Raw genomic sequence first — 21772 nt, 5'->3', positions numbered from 1 at the left:
GGGGCCCTCAACATCGGAGGGGCAGGCATCGGCCGGAGGGCAGGAGGACCCAGGACAGAGAGTGTCTTCCGTGTGGCAGCGGTTGGGCCACGCCATAGATGCGGAGCGGCAGTGGGCGGAAGAGGCACGGCTCACAATGGTCAGGGCGGAGAACTCCATGCGGAGGGCCCTGAGGCGGGCCGAGTGCCTCGAGGCAATCCGCAGGGGTTGGAGGTGGAGACGTCGACGGCCCTGCGGACCCTCGGGGCCATGGAGGAGGACCGCCTCCGGGACATTGAGGGGGAGTTCGATGATGCCCTGGCCCGGGACATCCACAAGTGAGCTGTGAAACTAGCTCGCTGCCCTTGTACATAGTTATGTAGGTAGTGTTAGATTTCATTTTTGTTTTTATTTTATTTGGACCTTTCGGACATTGGCCACATTTTTGTATATAGTTTATTTTATTAGTTAGTGTAGTTAGATAGGTTTCCTTTATTTTGTTGGGATAATGGACCCTGGCTTGTTCCCATGTACATAGTTCACATTTGGATTGTATTTGTTTTTCACTTTTTGACCATGGAGCAATGGCTTTCTTTTTTATTTCCCATTGGATTTTGTTTTGTGGACATTGACTTTGGACAACATTACTTTGGAATTTTATTTTTGGTTGTGCTTTTTTTAACGGACATGCTTCTTTTAATTTTTGTACATTCACGTTTCTGTTCATTTTTTTTTCTATTTATGTTTCCTTTAATACATATTTTTTTTGGTGAAATTCAATGTGTGGTATCTCATTGGTTTCATGCATTTCATGATATGTGTTTTGAGATTCACTGACACCCATTGGGTGTATGTGAGGGAAATGTGTTTGTTTCGGAACTTGCAATTGGTGTTCTGTGATGTAATTGCAAATTATGAGTGGGTGGATGCAATACTCGGGTGGGTGTTTTGCATTTGGAGGCTGACCATAGGGACCAGGGATCTAGATTGTGATGACATGTTGGCTGGGGAACATGAGTTGGACATGGGTGGGGGCCTGGTGGAGGCTGCCCCTGGTGGCTGGGGGGTGGGGGTGGTGGGGAACATGAGTTGGACATGGGTGGGGGCCTGGTGGCAGGTGCCCCACAGTGCTGGGGGGTGGGGGTGGTGGGGAACATGAGTTGGACATGGGTGGGGGCCTGCTGGCAGGTGCCCCACAGTGCTGGGGGGTGGGGGTGGTGGGGAACATGAGTTGGACATGGGTGGGGGCCTGGTGGAGGCTGCCCCTGGTGTCTGGGGGGTGGGGGTGGTGGGAGACATGGGTGGGGGCCTGGTGGTGGGTGCCCCTGCGCTGCTGGGGGTGGGGGTGGTGGGAGACATGGGTGGGGGCCTGGTGGAGGCTGCCCCTGGTTGCTGGGGGGTGGGGGTGGTGGGAGACATGGGTGGGGGCCTGGTGGAGGCTGCCCCTGGTGGCTGGGGGGTGGGGGTGGTGGGAGACATGGGTGGGGGCCTGGTGGCAGGTGCCCCACAGTGCTGGGGGGTGGGGGTGCTGGGAGACATGGGTGGGGGCCTGGTGGAGGCTGCCCCTGGTGGCGGGGGGGTGGGGGTGGTGGGAGACACGGGTGGGGGCCTGGTGGTGGGTGCCCCTGGTGGCTGGGGGGTGGGGGTGGTGGGAGACATGAGTGGGGGCCTGGTGGTGGGTGCCCCTGCACTGCTGGGGGGTGGGGGTGGTGGGAGACATGGGTGGGGGCCTGGTGGCAGGTGCCCCACAGTGCTGGGGGCTGGGGGTGGTGGGGAACATGAGTTGGACATGGGTGGGGGCCTGGTGGAGGCTGCCCCTGGTGACTGGGGGGTGGGGGTGGTGGGAGACATGGGTGGGGGCCTGGTGGTGGGTGCCCCTGCACTGCTGGGGGGTGGGGGTGGTGGGAGACATGGGTGGGGGCCTGGTGGAGGCTGCCCCTGGTGGCTGGGGGGTGGGGGTGGTGGGAGACATGGGTGGGGGCCTGGTGGTGGCTGCCCCTGCATTGCTGGGGGGTGGGGGTGGTGGGAGACATCGGTGGGGGCCTGGTGGCAGGTGCCCCACAGTGCTGGGGGGTGGGGGTGGTGGGGAACATGAGTTGGACATGGGTGGGTGCCTGCTGGCAGGTGCCCCACAGTGCTAGGGGGTGGGGGGTGGGGAACATGAGTTGGACATGGGTGGAAGCCTGGTGGAGGGTGCCCCTGTACTGCTGGGGGGTGGGGGTGGTGGGAGACATGGGTGGGGGCCTGGTGGTGGGTGCCCCTGCACTGCTGGGGGGTGGGGGTGGTGGGAGACAAGGGTGGGGGCCTGGTGGAGGCTGCCCCTGGTGGCTGGGGGGTGGGGGTGCTGGGAGACATGGTGGGGGCCTGGTGGTGGCTGCCCCTGCACTGCTGGGGGGTGGGGGTGGTGTGGAGCATGAGTTGGACATGGGTGGGGGCCTGGTGGAGGGTGCCCCTGTACTGCTGGGGGGTGGGGGTGGTGGGAGACATGAGTGGGAGCCTGGTGGCAGGTGCCCCACAGTGCTGGGTGGTGGGGGTGGTGGGGAACATGGGTGGGGGCCTGGTGGAGGCTGCCCCTGGTGGCTGGGGGGTGGGGGTGCTGGGAGACATGGGTGGGGGCCTGGTGGTGGGTGCCCCTGCACTGCTGGTTGGTGGGGGTGGTGGGAGACATGGATGGGGGCCTGGTGAAGGCTGCCCCTGGTGGCTGGGGGGTGGGGGTGGTGGGAGACATGGGTGGGGGCCTGGTGGTGGGTGCCCCTGCACTGCTGGGGGTGGGGGTGGTGGGAGACATGGGTGGGGGCCTGGTGGAGGGTGCCCCTGGTGGCTGGGGGTGCAGGGGGACATGCATTGGTGGGCAGTAGTGCAAGTTGACATGTGGGTTGGCTGGAGGGCATGGCCATGTTGGATGGGGTGCCTGCAGGACATGTGTAGGGTAGGCCCCTGTGCAATTCACGTGTGGTGCTCCCCGCGCACCCCTGTGATACACGTAGCCTGATGGAATCGCGTGTGGAACTTCCCGCGCACCCCTGAAATACGCGTACCCTGCTCGCACGGGCCCAATTGCGTGTGGAAATTCCCGCGCACCCCTGAAATACACTTACCCTGATGGAATTGCGTGTGGAACTTCCCGCGCACCCTTGGAATACACGTACCCTGCTGAAATCGCGTGTGAAACTTCCCCCGCACCCCGAAATACACGTACCCTGTTGAAATCGCATGTGGCACTTCCCACGCACCCCTGAGATACGTGTACCCTGCTCGCACGGGCCCGATCCCATGTGGAAATTCCCGCGCACCCCTGAAATGCACGTACCATGCTGAAATCGCGTGTGGAACTTCCCCCGCACCCCCGAATACACGTCCCCTGCTGAAATCGCGTGTGGCACTTCCCACGAACCCTTGAGATACGCTTACCCTGCTCGCACGGGCCCAATCGCGTGTGGAAATTCCCGCGCACCCCTGGAATACACGTACCCTGCTGATTTCGCGTGTGAAACTTCCCCCGCACCCTGAAATACACGTACCCTGATGGAATCGCGTGTGGAACTTCCCGCGCACCCCTGGAATACACGTACCCTGATGGAATCACTTGTGGAACTTCCCGCGCACCCCTGAAATACACGTACCATGATGGAATCGTGTGTGGAAATTCCCGCTCACCCCTGAAATACGCGTACCCTGCTCGCACGGGGCCAATCACGTGAGGTACTTCCTGCGCACCCCAGTGATACACGTAGCCCGCTTGCCGTGCTGGTACAGGGTTAGCGCAGCCCTTTGCGCTGGATTGGGTATATTGATGGCTTTTCCCTGCGCGAGAGGCGTTCTTGGGGGCGTGACTGGCGCTGCTGCAGTGTCGCTGCGCCACTGTGCGCCACGGCTGGTTTTGGTGCCTGGAATCCATGAATACGCTGTGCGCGGAAATGGATTTTAGCACATGCGGCTGGCGCAGGGATTCACACGCGCACACTGTGCGCCAGCCGCGTGCGCCACTTGTGCGCTGAATTCTATGAATTACCCCCTCAATTCCATTTGCTGCGGAGCATGCTGACCGACGACTTCACATCCAGAGATCCAGACTTCAAATCCATCAATCTCCAGAACCTGTAGCAGAAATTAACTCCAGAATTTGTAGCAGAGAGGCCTGAATCCACCAGCTGAATCCTCTTCAGCAGGCCTCAAAACTAACCAAACTATTCAACAGCCGGGCGAGCTGTTTGAAGTTTTGCCGAGAATTGTTGCAAGAACCTGTAGCAGTACCCAGAAAGCAGTGTTACATCCAGAATCCAGAGAGGCTAGACCAGCAGAGCAGAGCAGAGTTGACCCAGATCGCTGTGAGCAGAACCGGTGCCTGATTGACCCGCCAAGCAGCCAGAACCGCAGCCGGAAATGTTGACCAGATCCTTGACGAGGCCTAGTTCAAATTTATATTGTGAGTACCTAGCAGAACTGTGCAGAACCAATCTCTTAGTCAAAATAATCTAATCCAAACTATTTTAACCTAAGAAGAACTGCCTCCTAGAAATCGTGTCATCTGTCATTTTTAAAGCTGCACAACTGTCACCTGTCAATTCTGAAGCTGCAAGCTGTCACCTGTCATTTTGAGTTTTACTTTAAATCCGAAAATCTACCTTTATTAAATCGTCCGTATCTCTGGAACCGTTTGGGCTAGGAACGAAATTTACTGCGATTTGCGATTTTGGCTCAATTTCTCCACTTGTCAAAATAGCAGCTCCATTCTTTCTTTTGTTAAAATCCGTTGCAACTTGGTAATAACTCATAGAGCATTGCTAAAGTGAGCCTGAAATAATACCAACACGCATCTCCCACTCACCCTGAATCTCTAGAGGGAATTAAAATCAGTTGCCACATTTTCCCATCCATTGCCATCACATTTAAAAAGCATTTTGGGCCTGTGTTTCAAACTCCTACCTGTTTCCTCTAAGCTTGCTGGGGGGGAACTGAATTTCGTATTGTATTTGATTGCATTCCTGAGAACTGTGTGCTCCTCTTTCCATCTCCTTCCATTTCTTACATTGCATAGGGGAGGGGGGTGAATTGCCAGAGAAAAAGTGATTATCTTATCATTTGCTAAAATCATATCAAGTATTTCTGTACTGTATTTTATTCCTCATTGCTTTTCCCTTGAAATCATAAAAGTATTTTTGCTACTTTATCCATCCTATACTAACTCCTCATTGATTGTAAAGAAGTGTGCTAGTGCCAGATTACCCATTGTTGATCAACATCATATGTCTAAGTGTACTATCAGATATTAATTTATTATAAAGTGTGACATATATATATTGTTTAAATTCTCAAATAAACCTTTTAATTTGCAAAACAAACCTACTTCTTGGCTCAGTGGGGTCAGGGGGATTCTAAGAGGGGGGTGTTATACAAGGGTGGTCATCCAGAGTACTGAACTAGACATAAAAATACATTAATAAGGGTTTTCCTCAGCATCCCAGACTAGGCATTGACTTGGTTGTAGTGTTGATTGAATATCGCTTACATGTGAAACATTCATTGGCATAGACTGGCAGGTACTGGACATATGAGGTTGTTTTGGAATATGATGGCAATGCCTCCTGCTAAGAATGACTCTGCTATACTTCCCCTTGGCATATCATGGCTGTACCCTGGCAAATCAAGTCACCATCTAGCTAATATATATTGATGGTAACTAAAATGGGATTGTGTCTGCTTTCCTAGCTTTCCATTTCTGTTCATCTTTGACTTGCTGTCGATGTTTCATCAGTGAGGTGCCATCCTGGAATGTCGCTGGGGTCAAAGGTCAAGTGTAATCACATCCTCTGACATAATTTGGGTCGAAAATGTATGCTGTAATGTCTGCTACCCCTCTCCATTTTGGCAAAATCGCCTCCCTGGTGGTGCAGGATGTAGCTGTTTGTTTTCTAAGGTCCTCATTACGACCCTGGCGCTAATGGGTTAACGGCGCCATTAAAGGCTGCAGCGCCGTTAACCCATTAGCGCCTTACTACCAGGTCCCTTTGCGGGACCCGATCTGAATGGCTGGTCTAGACCAGCCGTTAAAGTAGGGACCCGCAAAGGGACCTCGGTGCTAAGTACGGTACCGCAATTTGCGGTACCGTACTTAGCACCTTCCCCATTCCCATAGAGCCCTATGGGGCGAAAATGGGAATGGCGAAGGGCCATTGTTCAATGGGGAACTACCACCCCGCCAACCTTGGAATGGGGTGGTAATTCCCCATTGAACCATGGCGGACCCGTTACAACACCGGCACCAACCATGGTGCTAATAGCGCCATGGTTTAGCGCCGGTGTTGTAATGAGGGCCTAAGACTTCATTCACAAAAAAGGACAGTTCAACAGAAACCTCAGTGTACCAAAGCATGACTTCTCTAAATGCCCACAGAAATTGCTGTCATCGTTGTCATGGGCAACCCAGAGCAACACAAAGACCAGGGTGCATCATTTTAGCATATCAGCTCATTGGTATCACGCTCAACTTTGAGCAGATAAAGTTGAGAATATAAGAGTTATTCATGTATAGTTAGTTATACAGGGAGATGGAATTAGTTGGAATTCAAAACCATGCTTGGATCTTTGACCCTGACCTTGTGCGTAAAGGCTCACCCTGCTGCAAATCCTTTTAACATAGGGCCAGATTCGAGCTGCTTTCATTCTTAGGTTGTGGATATTTGTACAAATCAGCACCATAACGCCCAAACCATTGCTACTGAGAAAAGACAAGGAGATGAGATTTGGGAAAAAAGCGTCTGGTTGGCATGGCAACTGGCAATGCTTTACAGATGCAATGGCCAATTCACAATGTGTAACTTTTAAATGGCCATCCGTCTTTTAATGCACTGATGTTGGGTCTTGCATGAATTTTGACAATGGGGGTTTAGGTTACATATCCTGTGATTGCGCTTCTCCAGCAGTGCACAGTTATCTGGGTTGATGTGCTCAGACTCCCAAGGAAGGTGGTTCCTGTTGCTCTGTCCATGGTAGGCAGAGGGAGGGCAGTTGACTTGTGCCTGTGCCTGCTGTGTAGAGCAACGGGAGGTAGGTATACAGGAGAGGCCGAGCACATAACAAAGTGCAGAATAATGAGGTGGGGCGGAGGGAGGTGCAGATGGGAGGGCACTCCGGTCCACTGTTGCCGCGTGGTGCGAGCAGGTAAGTGGCAAGAAGCTGTTTGAATGGTATGAAAGGGGGAAAGTGCTATATGTGTGAATGCATGTGAAGGGAGAGTGGGGCTTCTGATTCAGGGGTGGTCCCTGTCATGCACCTAGCTGCCCCGTAGACTACTAGGTGTATGGCATTCATTGTTGCTTTACCCTGGATGCACAGTAATGCTTGTTTACTGGGCATCAAATGTAAAACAAACATAAGTGTTTCTACCTGGCTAGACCGGTCTACATTAACCTTCTTCTTAAAATAGTATTGATTACGTTTTAATTAGGTTTTTAGGTGAACAGTGTTGAGAAGAAAAGTTCTTGACTGATCCTATGATGGTCATGTAGGTCATATTCTCACCCAAAGAAGTGTTCATGAACACTGCTGATTGCTCAACATGGACAACGCAGAGGAAGAGGAAGTCATTACCTGAGTAACATTTGAGTGACAAGGTAACCATCCCCTCACACCAGTGCTTGTTCCAGGAAAGGTATGGCCAAGTTGGCTTTGAAGGTACTAGGTCTCTTTGAAACATTTGCCAGTCGCCTGATTTGGCTGATCGTTTTGATGAACTGCACAAAGTGGATTGAGTGGGGAAGCAAATCAATAGGAACTACACAAGAAGTCAGCAAGGTTTAGATTAGAGTTTTCAATGAGTGGCTAGCCAGACACATTTTCACTGAAAATGGAGTCAAGTTTTCCATTGATGAAATTCAACAATTCCTGGAGGACGCGCAAGTTAAGCGTTCTCACATTACTCAAGGGGGTGGTAGAAAGGGAACACAATTATATAAGAAGGTTACATACTATTGTCACTCTCCAGTAACTTGAACTGGTATCGAGTCTTGATTGAAATTGTGGCGGCTTAAAAGCTGACACACCCCTCAGAAAGTGGGATATCTCAATTCACCATTAAGTGAGGTAGGGATCCCTGTACGAGGGGTGTCTCCCTGTGGATACAGTTACATGCTGAGGAAACTGTGGCTATGAAGACAGTGATCTACACAGTAAAAAAGATAAGTACAAGATGAAGTATGTTTTGTCATGTTATGTTGTGTTATCTACACAGTAAAAAAGATAAGTACAAGATGAAGTATGTTTTGTCATGTTATGTTGTGTTATGTTATCTTGCACAGCGTTTATAATGTTCTAAAACACTCACTATGGTTGCCTCAGAGCAAAGAGGCTTGTTTGGAAGTTGGCATGTTGTTCCTCTCCAGGGGTTTCTGAATTGTAGTCTGTGGAGGTAGAGTAAAAGGGAAAGAGGTGCAGGGGTAGAGGGAAGAGGGCAAAGAGAAACAAGCTAGACATTCAATCAGAGGCAGGGCAGATCCAAGGGAGAGGGTTGCTGTTTGAGATTTCATGGGTGCATGGATCTGATGTTTCGAAAATGTAGAGGGTACATTCAAAGGTATCTTTAGGAGCAGGGAGTATTTCATGGATGCTGTTTCAATAAAGAGACATAAGTATACACGAATGTCAGTGTGTAACTTTGTGATGATCTCCAGATGTGCTAAAGCAAACCCCTGGAAGCCTGGAGACTGTTTGTTGTCAGCAAAGTGCTAATTGCTGATCCCAAACCTGCACCAGAATAGTATTACGGGGACTTCCAAGCCTGGAGGTCAAGGGTGGTCGAGTCAGCAAAAGCCTGTGTGGTTGGCGAACATGTAGGTCAACAAAGAGAAGAAGAAAGGCATAGGGTGGGTGCCTGTACAGTGGAATCCCGGCACCCAAATAGAATTAGGTGGTGCAAGCGTGTGCCTTAATGTGTGAAATGCTACAGTGAGTAGGATTTAGGGGAATTGAATAATCTACGAAAACCTAGAAGAGTGATAGCAAAGAGTGAGAGGATAATGTAGAGATCCTCTGTAGCTAATTTAAGGTGTGAATAACACGGGGGGATACAGTTCCCGATATCATAGATGGTGTAACTCATCATAGCCACACGGTAAGGTAAGGAGAATAAACTGGCGCCATTGCCCAATAATAGGTCTTTATGCCACAATGAGGCATAACGGGAGTGAAAGTCAGCAGGGAGTCTCTGAGACAGCTGACCAACAGTGTAAACACCAGTGCTTCCAAAGGGCCAGTACTGGAGGCCATGAACATCACATCTATAGTACAGACACATAGGTGCCCCGGATGACGCTTCCATGTAAGGGGTAAGGCGCAGGTGGGGTGTTCGGTTTGCAGGTTCCCTGCTGAGAAAAGATCCCTGAGGTGCTCTGAGTAGTCATTGGGGATTGCTGGTGTGCATAGGTAGGGGGCTCCTCTTACGCAGTTGCTGGCCTCCTCTGATGGTCTGATGCAGACATTCTGCCCCTTTTCGATAAGTGCCCTGTGCTGAAGTTTCCTAGTTAGGTCAAGTGGCCAACACAGATAGAAGCTAGGTTCTTGGACAACCTGCTCTTTGTACAGGCCTGAACCAGATCTCTGTTTGTGGTGGGATTTCCTAGTATCAGATCTCTGTTTGTGGTGGGATTTCCAAGATTTCCGAGTTTCAGATCTCTGTTTGTGGTGGGATTTCCAAGAGTCAGATCTCTGTTTGTGGTGGGATTTTCAAGAGTCAGATCTCTGTTTGTGGTGGGATTTCCAAGAACCAGATCTCTGTTTGTGGTGGGATTTCCAAGATTTCCGAGTTTCAGATCTGTTTGTGGTGGGATTTCGAAGAGTCAGATCTCTGTTTGTGGTGGGATTTTCAAGAGCCAGATCTCTGCTTGTGGTGGGATTTTCAAGAGTCAGATCTCTGTTTGTGGTGGGATTTCCAAGAATCAGATCTCTGTTTGTGGTGGGATTTCCAAGAGTTAGATCTCTGTTTGTGGTGGGATTTCCAAGAATCAGATCCCTGTTTGTGGTGGGATTTCCAAAAATCAGATCTCTGTTTGTGGTGGGATTTCCAAGTATCAGATCTCTGTTTGTGGTGGGATTTCCAAGAGTCAGATCTCTGTTTGTGGTGGGATTTCCAAGAATCAGATATCTGTTTGTGGTTGGATTTCCAAGTATCAGATCTTTCTTTGTGGTGGGATTTCCAAGAGGCAGATCTTTCTTTGTGGTGGGATTTCCAAGAGTCAGATCTCTGTTTGTGGTGGGATTTCCAAAAATCAGATCTCTATTTGTGGTGGGATATCCAAGAATCAAGATCCCTATTTGTGGTGGGATTTCCAAGTGTGCCAGAAATAGGTTGGGCAGCAGCACAGTCTTGGGGCCCAAAGTAGGTCAAATGGGATTGAAACACAAATGCTCCAAAATAGACTCTCATTAAAGGCATCTTTTCAGTGGGCAAGATTTGGTGAAATCTAGGCTCCTGATATACGTGGGCACTCTTTAAATACCCAGGTGGGGTTGAATTAAAACTACACTAGTATATTATAGTCATACGATTTAACAACTGCACAGGAGAGATGGTGCAGTTTTCTCTCACCTATATATTTATTTATTTAATTTATTTTATTGTTCATTTATAACACGTTGATAACAGTGAGTGGTTTCTGAGCACAGGATTGGGATTCAAACCTGTGTTGCGCCACGTTGGCGTACTTCCAAGACAAACACGATAACCGTGAGCTATCCTTCCTCCCCTTTAGAAAATCACAGGTTCTTTTCACTCCTGCGGTCTCACATCCAATGACCAGTTGAAGCCTGGTCATGGTCCTGTCCTGGAATGTGGGGAGTCTTCTTTGGAATGAGCTACGTAAACATTCCTCTGGCTTCAGATTCATTTTGGGCCATCTAAAATTTGATATAGCAGCACAAATTCCTTCGCATAAGCCCTAAAATAGACATTGTGTAAACAGCATGTTGCCTTATTGCAAGTTTTTAAATAAAACCTTATATCACCATAATGCTATACCTATATGGTGGCCTGGGGTAGTGAATCAGGTGGTTTTGCATTTGGAGGGTCAGAGCCCATTGAAATCTATAGAAGGGTGTGGGGATTTTCGTGTGTTTTATCGGAGGGTCATTGCAGGTCAGACGCAGTAAAGGCATGTGAGCTGAGAAGTATCCATTGCTGCTGCATACACCAGAAAAAGTAAATAATAATATATGTAAAGCGGGGAAAGATGCATAACTTGACATCATTAACCCTTTGCTGCGGTACCCTCTGGATAATGACATTTTATTTTTAAATATTTGCCTTCTTGTCTTTCAGGTGCCTCAAATATGGATGTATACGGTTTGGCCGCGGCACAATTGTTCGTGGTCAAATCCGGCCAAACTGAAAACCCCCACACACTCCCCCACTCACCCTCCACTTACCTTTTTGGCGTCCACTCATCTTCTGACGCTGCAGCGTCGGATCTGTTCCTCCTACGCGGGTCGGATCCGACACTGCAGGGTCCACTTTTCTCTTTTTGTTCTTTTATTCCCGTCCCCTGCCTCCAAACCTCTGGAAATGGGGACACCCACGCTACCCCCAAAGGCCATCACTACCAAACATGGGGGCCAGGGGACACCCCTTCAGCCTCAACTCCCCTTGTTTGGTAGTGATCACTCAAATTGATTGTTTACAAACGATCAAATGGCACTGGCCGAATTCGGCCAGATTCACCATACGGTCAATTGAAAATGATCCATTTCGGTACTACCTCAAATATAGCTACCACTGGGCAAGGTGTAATAGGTCACCCTATGTCGGGGCCTCCTGTATATGCCCAGTCCTAGCTTCTTTCAATGGTAGTTTGAATAAATTGATCTGGTAAGATAGAGCAGCGAGTTAATCGCTCACCCCGGCATGCGTGTTCATCCTGCAAGACACAGGTTAAGTACTGGCCAGAATGGCTCAGCCCTTCGTCATTCTAAGCTTGATACATAAAATACATTTACATTGGATAACAATAGCACCTATTGATACAGTGCATAGAAGGGTGTTAGGAGTCCAGCATGATATTATTGTTGTTTTATAAGGAGAGCAAAGAATCAGGAAACTAGTCTCGATTTGGTGAGATTCTTGGGTGCAACCCCTCCCATTTCTCTACTTCCCTCTTAATTTCTCCTGAATCTCACAAAAAGGAAGTGCATCTTAGAAAAGGCCATGCTTGCCAGATATTTCTCAGCTGCATCGGCTGCCCGAACGTCAAATTTAGCCATCAATCTGGGATTGTGTTGAGCAACATTCAAAATGGCCGCCTCTTAATGGTCCGAAGGTCACGCTAATGCAGCAGTCTGGCATTGTGACAAAAAAGATTCAAATCATCCACCTCTGCGTGGTGCCAAGGTCAAATTATGACACGAGTCTGGGTCAGTGACTAGAAAGATTTAAAATGGCCGCCTCTGCATGGTCTCAAGGTCAAATAAAGACACTAGACTGGGATTGTGAAAAGTCAGATTCAAAATGGCTGCCTGTTTGTGGTCCCATGGTCAAATTAAGACAGCAGCTTCGGATCGTGATAACCCAGATTCAATATGGCCACTACTGCTTGGTGCCAGGGTCAAATTAAGACGCTAGTCTGGGATTGTGATAAACCAGATTCAAAATGGCTGCCTTTGTGGGGTCCCAAGGTCAAATTAAGACACACGTCTGGGATCGTGATATGACAGATTCAAAATGGCCATGTCATCATGGTCCTAATGATTTCGTTCCAGGCTGTCAATATCAGAGTGTACTATTGACTCTGGTGATGCGCGGATAGGATCCCATTTCAGTAAGAAATCAATTTTTGTATCTAATTACCACTTAACCATTCACCATACATACTCCTTCCGTCTCAGGCATGATCAGTACCCGAAGTAACCTTGTTGCAAGCACCAAATCCTGAATTTCACTTGCGGCGGTTTTGTTATTCGTTTACAAGTATTATACTGTGCATTTAATAAGCAATATTGTGTTTTTCTTCCCGCAGAGAGTATTTTTATTATGAGCAAGTGTCGCTTGCGCTCTCCTGGAGGTCACAAACTACTCTTCACATTATAAACAAATCGCAGGTTATTAAAATGCGGGATGTCTTTGGAATATTATCTCCCTGCACACATCAGTGGGTTGTCCCTGTGAGTTATGCACAATCTGGGCCGGAAAACCTGGCAAGTCAAATTAGGCATTCCAGTCCACGGTTGAGGGATGTGCAGAGAATTCTTTTATTGAATTTTGCTCTGGTTTTGAACTCTGCTGTCTGAGTATTAGGAGTAAAATAATTGGTTCAACCAATCCCAGTGAAATGTGACTTCCTTATTAGAAGGCATCAAGCAGAAGGATGGCGGGGCTGGCAGCGGGGCCGCAATTTATGTGGCGGCCCGCTGAAAAGATTTCACACCGTGCCAAATTTACATGTGTGCCTCTCAGGTGGAAAAAATGCAAGGGCGGCTCTAAGCTAGCGGTTCAGGAAAACGTATGAGAAGAAATTGGTTAAAAGTTTGCAGGAGAGTGTTTTCAGGATCATTCATATATAAAGATGGTTGGAGAAGTGTTTTCATGGAGTCCGCCGGGAGGGATATTTCCATTCTGTATAAATACATATAGTTAAAGATCCACATTAGTCTAGAACAGTGGTATTCAAACAGATGCCCCCCTGGGTTGATCCAGAAAAGAGCCAAATAGGGGTGTGTGGCTCCTCAAAAAGGAACTAGGGTGACTGATTGTAATAGAAAATATAAACAGAAATCACATCTAGGGGCACAGCAGCAATAGATTTACTTAAGGGTGTGTCGGCCTAAAAAGGTTTAACTATCACTGGTCTAGATATGATATGATATGATAGTTTATTTATATAGCGCCTATACACAATGTGTTTCAAAGCGATTCAAGGCAAGGGAGGGAACAAGGGAAAATACAATGGCATTGTTTCAGGCCATGAACAGTAAGGATGTGAAATTAACTATCGTACTCGGTCCCATTTCAGATAGTGCAAGAGCTAAAACACAGATAGGAAGGACATGGGAAACAGACAGGCAGGGGTCAAGTCCTAAAAATTATAGTGGGGGGACTCATCAACAAACGCAATGGGATGTGACGTCGACAGAAATGAGCAAATCAAGGTGAAATATGCGCCTTTCATTCAATTGGCTTTGCATAACCACCCAAATTGCACAGGACGAATGGCATGTGCCTTTCATGAAATCAACACACACACAAAACAAAGACAGGATATTTTCTTCTAATAGTGTATTTGAAAACGTTGAAATGTGTGCATGTTTTAAACTCCAAGAACCAACACAAATGTTTTCCCTGGGACTGGCACTACCGAAATGGGATATTTCACCTATAGTTGTTTGTTATTTTTGATCAGGTTATATAGTACAGTGGTGAAGGGTCCGGCATACAAATCTGACGACTGCGGCTTGATTTCTGAGGTGTGCTTTAATTCATAAATTCAAAGAGGACATCCAATGTTTCTCTTTTAGCTGGGGGGGACTGAGTCCACCCTCTGAATAAAGTGGGGGAACTCCGTCCACCTGCATGTACCCTCGACTTGAGCCCTGCTGACAGGCGACTACCGTACTAGGCCTGACAACATTTCTGATAGAGCCGGAGATAAACAAAAGGTGAGGGAGAGGGGTGCAGAAAGGGAGGGGAGGAACAAAACAAGCGACTATCGTACTAGGCCTGACAACATTTCTGATAGAGCCGGAGATAAACAAAAGGTGAGAGAGAGGGGTGCAGAAAGGGAGGGGAGGAACAAAACAAACTACTTGTGGCATCACAAAGTCGAGGGCAGTGCTAAAGACATTCTGCACCAGCGGAAAAGTAGCTCTAGTGCAGAAAGGCATGTTCTCTCAATGTGTGTTTGCAACTGGGCAATGTTGGTCCCAATCTAGTTCTTTGCCCTGGTGCAAAAATGCAATGAAAGCATAGGCTTAATCGCTAGGGCTGTTTTGGCCTGTTTCCCCCCTTTACTACACCCAGATATCTCCCCCTACACTTAACTCTTTCTATATTCCTTTCTTCAGACATTTACTTGACTTTATCAGATCTTTATCTGCAACTTCACACCATCAAGCTAAGGTTTGGGCTAAAGACAGGGTTAGGGCCAGGACCCGGGGTTAGAGTAGAGGTAAGCAAGGGGTGAGAGATAGGTGATATAAGGCACATGGAGGAATTTAGGTAAGGAAAGAAGGGGAGTGAAGGGGGTCTCCCATGTAATGACAAAGTGATTTTCTTAGAAGAGAGTGGGTAGAGCTGGTATCGAGGTTAAAGTTAGGATCAGGATTTAGGAAAGCATTCAGTCAAGGGTTTGGTTTAACCACTTAAGTGCCAGGCAAGTATGCAAGTCTTAAAGTTACCAATAGAGTTAGGAGTAAGATCAGTGTTTGAGTTATGACCAGGGCTAGGGTTTAGTTTAAGGTTATATTTAAGCATTGGGGTAAGCAAAGGGTTAGATTATAATTGGGGAAGATGAAGAGATAGGGTTAGAGCTGGGGTCTAAAAGAAAAAGTGGGGGCACTCATTAACATATGCAATGGGGTGTAACGTCACCAGGAATGAGCATATCCATGTGAAATGCAAACAAATGCAATTAAATTGGCTTTGCATAACCATGGGAATTGCACAGGATGACTGGCATTTGCCTTTCATAAAATCAACACAGACAAAAAAACAAGAGAGGATAATTTCTTCTAATAGTGTTTTGAAAATGTTAAAATGCGTACATGTGTTAAACTCGAAGAATCAAGAGCAATGCTTTCCCTTGGACACGCTGTCCCGGAAATGTGATATTTCATCTCTAGTTGCTTGCCAGTTCTCCTCTGCTCATCTGGCGCAGTGGTGCAGTGCCAGGCATGCGGACCGGGCGACTGCAAGACGGTGAAAACTCCCAAGCTCAAAAAACAGACAATCAGCAGATTCCATTTTATACAAAGCCTCTAAAATACTGAGGTTTGCGGTGTCCGCCCTCTGAAAAAAGTGGGTGGACGCAGTTCACCCGCATGTACCCTCAACTTGATCCCTGGATTAGAGGTAAGCTAAAGGCAAAGGGTACGGTTAATGATAGCTCAATGGCTCGGGTTCTGGTTAAAGGTGGGGTAACAGGAGGAACATGGGTTAGAAATAAAAAGGGGCTCCAGGAAGTCTCCCAGTGTAATGATAAAGGAATTTTAGAAGAAGTGTAAGACAGAAGAAGTAAAGGTAAGAAGAGGTGAAAGTGACAAAGTGAATGTATGGCGAAGCAAATGCAGAAGAAGTAAAGACACGCATCCTGCTTTCCCTCGTGCACTTGCACCAGTGCAACGTTTCTGTGGTACTGCCCAACTTAGTGTAGTGGCTCATTGTTAGAGATATCCATGTACACGGACTCACAAGTATTTACTATGTTTGAACTCAGTGCTGAACAACAGTTAACACGTAAAATCAACAATCATAAAGAATTGTGTCCCCACCACTCCCCCTTTCACTGTGACCTGCATTGAAACAACAACAGATTCTGGAGGCCCATTGAACATTGTCAGCAAAAAAACGGCCTTAAAGAATAAACATTCTCTAACGTGAACAACAACCACCCCTGTAAGTCTCACCCACCGGCACACATACAAAAAAGAGGCACATAATGGAGCCGTCAGGCATGTTCGGGGTCTGAAAAGTATGTCACCCAACATGGCAAGCTTTTCGAAGGCCTTTATAGCAACATATCGTCAATGTTTGGCAATGCAGACAATGGGCCTCATTACAAGCATGGCGGTCTGGAAATAAGGGTGCCGGGAGCGGTCTGGAAATAAGGGTGCTGGCAGCAATGTACCAGCACCCTTTCTGGACTGACAAACTACAAGTATGCCTGTAGGAGCCGTTGCTCCCGGCAGGCCTAACCTGTCAGGGGCACCGACGTCTGCAGGCACAGTTTTCACGGAAGCACCAGCATCGTTAGAAACGGTGCTGATGCTTCCATGTCCCCACTCCTGTGGAGTCGGGACTCCACAGAAATGAGCACTTACACTTTCCACCGCCTGACATCCCGGTCTGCCGAGACTTGTAATGTGCCGCTGGCACTGGGATATCAGGTGGCAGAATGGTGTTACAAGTTTGGCGGCTTACCACCGAATTCATAATGAGGCCCAGTGCCTTGTGTTCTGACTAGAGCACTTTCCACTCAACTGGAAAATAAGCCAGAGACTTTGAGAGTCGTAATCAAAAGTGGAGTGTTAAAGTCCTCTAATTGTTGGCGGTGGCTGTTTGGCGTTTGATAGCTTTGGACCTGTGGCTTTTGACCCTTCCTGGGGCTTTCTTTCAACGTGTGAATACATATTTAAGAGACTTGTTTCCGTATGCTATAGATTTCTCCAGATGTTACGGACCAAATCTGGTGTTTACGTTTTTACTACATGAATAGTTTGTGACTTTGTCATAATTAATGTATTGCTGTGGTGTTTAAAGTTGTTATTTTGTGTGTGTTTTGGTTGTTCTCTTCTATTTTTTTAGCACTGAAAATGTAAATCGCAGAGAATATAAATAGATAAAACACCAAATTATAGGTTTCCCTGGCAAAGGCGTAAGTTGTCAGATAGCAGTGTCTGTCGACTGGGATAGTAACATTTCAAGTGCTGAAAGTCTTGTTGTAGGGGGGGCGTGTCTTTCTTCTGCCATAATCCCACTCACTCTCTCCTCTTCCCAGAAGCGCATTGAAGGGGCGTCGCTGCGATGTAGGCACTACACATACATAAATACAAGTGCGTTCATGCTGGCATTAAAGCAATGGAATCCTATGGAATGCACCTGACTTCGACACCTGTTAAAAACAGGCAATTATTGGAATCCACTGCAAAAGCCTCCTGAAATCCTTATATGCGATTGGTATTTACACTTTTTCACACATATAGTGGAAAGGGAAGGTGCAAGGGCGACTTACCACGTTTTTATTTCACGGTGTAAAGGTTTTGAAAGGGGACATTTTGCATGGATGGACATGGACCCTGCCATGCAATTTGGGTATTACATGAAAATGACCCCCATATTACTTACATGACTAACAGGAACTTGGAAAAAAAATGCCTTCATACGACCCATTATGGCAGCTTTCAATGTATCCTAAGTTCATGTTTTCACAACTACCTCTTAAAAATGTGTTAGTGATCAGTTTCATTGCGCAAAAGCCAGTGGCATAACACAAAAAGTGGGGCCCCCTGCACGCCATGCTGAGGGCACCCCTTTGTCTCTCAAGAGCCGCTACACCTCTCCCCCCTCAAACCCCTGCCCCCCCTTTCTTTCCCCTCCCTCCTTCCCCCTCCTCCTGATGACTTCCTATTGGATGCTGTAACCAACTAAAGGCGTAGGAGGTCACCTGGGAGCTCCCCCACTTCCCCTCACTCCTTCCCCCTCCCTCCTCCTCTTGAGTAAATTGTTCTGGATACTGTAGCACTGGTTTGTTTCAAGTTTGTAATATGCTTCGTTCATGCGTTTTGGAGTAAAGCACTATATAAATTAAATAAACAATAACATAGCATGTGATGTGCCTCATCCCGGGCTGGCCGGGGCCACCAGGCATGCGCAGTGCCCATGGTCATCACACCACTGCAGGGTCACACACGCATTGCGCTAGATGAAAGATGTAGGTATGTTTTTCACCAAAGCTTAAATCTTTCCCCCAGTGTAGACACAAGAGGCTCTCCCCCTAAAATGCCATGCCACCAGAAAACATGTTAAACTGGCTTCAGTGTGGGCCAGTGTAGCCACATAGGGCAGACATGGATACACAACCAGGATAGGTCTATTTCCGGAGACAATGGTAGAAGTGTGCCTGTCACTCACACCTAAAGAACCAGCTCTTCTTCCAGAAACATCAGCTTGACACTCAATGATCAGCTTGCCAGGTTGCAGGACAGGGGCAACGTGCTTGCCTTAGAAGCAAGGCAGCATGGAGCAACACCAGTTAGAAACCTCTGGGTATTAAGCGCGTTATAAATAACCTATCATATTTCCTAACAAAGGTCGAATTGCTATGTCTGCAGATAATTAACTCATTATTATTTTGTAATGCTTTTAATACCAGGGAGCGGTCTCTGAGTGTGGGACCAGGATTCGAACCTGCGTTGCTTGGTGCTGTCTTCCTTCCAAGACGAACAGTTTGTCCCTGAGCTATCCTACCAGCCCAGCAGTCAGAACACCAGGGACTCAATGCCATGATGGGTCGCTGTTGTAACAGAAGTTCGGGCTGGGTGATGTCAGGGCAATCCCCATATCTACCACTAGGTGGCGGGCCAGCTGATCCTCTCTGTCGGTGGGGTCAGGCTGCCTGCTCTCAAGCAATGTCGTGTAACTCTGACACCCAAACCCCTTTCCTCCGCTACCTCCTGTGCACTTTGCGCCAGGGGAGTTGCTAGGTCTGGAAAAGACCCGGGGCTAAGCTGAAGTCGGAACTGTTGGGACTTGGGGCTAGCTGGTCTTTTGGCTGTAGCTCCTGAGATTCTATCCCGGGCTACAACCAAAAGATCAGGGGCTATAGCCCCCTCAGCCCCCCCCCCTAGCAATACCCCTGCTTTGCGCCAGTCTCCTGTGATATCTTCTGCACACTCTGTCCTCTCCTCTGAACTGTCCCTTTCCTTCCCCTCCCGATACCGGTGTTTCACTTGTCTGCTCGTTCTCCTCCTCTGCTCCAATTCATTTCCTTTTTTTCAGTCTCCTCCTCTCCACCTGTCCTTTCTCCAACCCCCTCCCTTGGGTTCTTCTCCAACCACTGTCTCATTACTCACATTCTTCCTAATATCTCCTCGAAACACCCCTTCAATAGTCTCCTCCTCTAATAGTGTAAGTATTGTCTCCCTGTAAGAAGACACTTTTGTTACATATGTCTAATAATGCCAGCACAGACACTTTAAGAACACAGGCATGCTGGCGATGCCTAACAATGACAGTGTTACCACTATAAGAACACATTCATGTCTGTTGTACCCAATAATTCCATTATTGACACAGTAGGATCACACGAGTTTTGGGTGTACCAAACGTTGACATTATTGCCCATAACAGTATAGGCCCCATTAAGAGTTTGGCTGCAATAGGAAAACACGCAGTATTTTCAGATACCACCTGTTTTTACTGCAGACCTGATTAGGTAGTTGGGGGAACGTATTGCATTCGGTATTCTTTAGAAGCAGTGCGTGCAGTAAATGCCACTTGATTCTGAGGTGGAAAACTTCATGAAAACTCCTCAAAATACAAAAACGTCTCCGCATTTTTAAATCTTTTTTTTCCTGTACTGATGGAAAGTGCAAGTGGTTTCCTTCAATACAGCAAAAACCTTCAAATAATGGGTACTTATGAACTGCCACTATATACAACCTATCCCCTCCTCATATCCATTTCCAATTGAGTTTGAAAATAAAGCGAAAAATGAGGCGTGCAGATTCCCTGAAATATGCACGCACTGTTCCTAGAAATGTGCCCTGGTGGATTTTCATGAGGAAATCTGCCAATCCTATAACAGGTCCTTTGGTCTTTCACTAATGAAACATGGCAGGAACCCCTTACCAGATCTGCTATCATCTACCTGACCCCTCCTCCCTGCGCTGCACTCTCCCCCACAGACAAATAGCAGGTAAAAACACACACAAACACAGCCACTTGCAGGTACTAACACATACACATTTAAATACACACCCCAGAATCAACAGTTCAGCATATACCAAAGGATTAACTATAATGTGCATTGATTACATAATTCAAAACCTGACACCAGTGTCATGTAATTAAAATGATCTTCACAATTGTTTCTGTCTTTTAACAGTGCATTTGCTTGACTGTTGACACTGTTTTGCTTAGTGACAGCGCCTGCACATGTATGTGTTTCGATATAAACCCTTCATCAGGGAAATACATCCTTATTATCATGGACTTTTGCTTCTCCAATTCTGTTGGAGGTTAAATCTGCTTCTTCCGGTGGCAATTTCTGAGGCTTACATGTCCTAAACTTCATCTCGTTGAGCTGTGATATCAGGGTTGTGTCATTCGGGATAGTGAGTTGTGGCCTTGATTACTGGCTGCATGCAACCTTCTGTTTCCACTTGCCCTTACCTTCGACTGCTCTGCGTAAGGAATCCTATCATCAGATGCACGTGTTGGCACACACTTTTCTTTTAATCACTTGACACTGCACACGGTGCCAGTACTCCACACCACACTCAGGAGGACGCCTGCAGGAAGCAAGCAGGGAGAGCTGTCAAACAACACCTCTTCCTGAGTCCTGCTTCCTGCATCTGTGCCAGGATGTCAGTGCCCTGTGCAGCCCTCAATTACTGGTAAGCACATCCGCATGCCCTTTGCAAACATTGGCATACTGTACCCCAGGCGGCATTTCTAATGTGGCAGGGACGGCTGGGGAAGTGGCAAATTGCTCCTGCATTGACAGCAGGGCATGCACGGGCCGGGGTAGTGGTTGTAAAGGGGATCCCACATACATGGCCAAAAATGGCCCATTTCAATGCGAATGCAGCCGAGAATACGCTTACCAAGGCGAGCGATGATTTTCCAGTAGATACAAGGTAATTTTTCTACCAAGGTTCAACTCAAAGCCATCAACAGTACAAATAAGCAGCTACTTCAGCAACCAGCATTGATAATCATGATTTCTCTATTTAGCGGCAAGGATTGAAGCGTAATATATGCTTCAATATGGCCGCGGGAAGCGTCAGAAGCGTGCTAGCGTGGTGACGTCATTGCGTCACGCGCATTAACATTGCGCGTGACGTGGTGACATTATGCTGCATTAAGCACGCCATA

Source organism: Ambystoma mexicanum, chromosome 12, assembly GCF_040938575.1.
Source record: "Ambystoma mexicanum isolate Mex_15411 chromosome 12, UKY_AmexF1_1, whole genome shotgun sequence".
NCBI lineage: Eukaryota > Metazoa > Chordata > Amphibia > Caudata > Ambystomatidae > Ambystoma > Ambystoma mexicanum.
Note: the sequence above shows the minus strand (reverse complement) of the source record.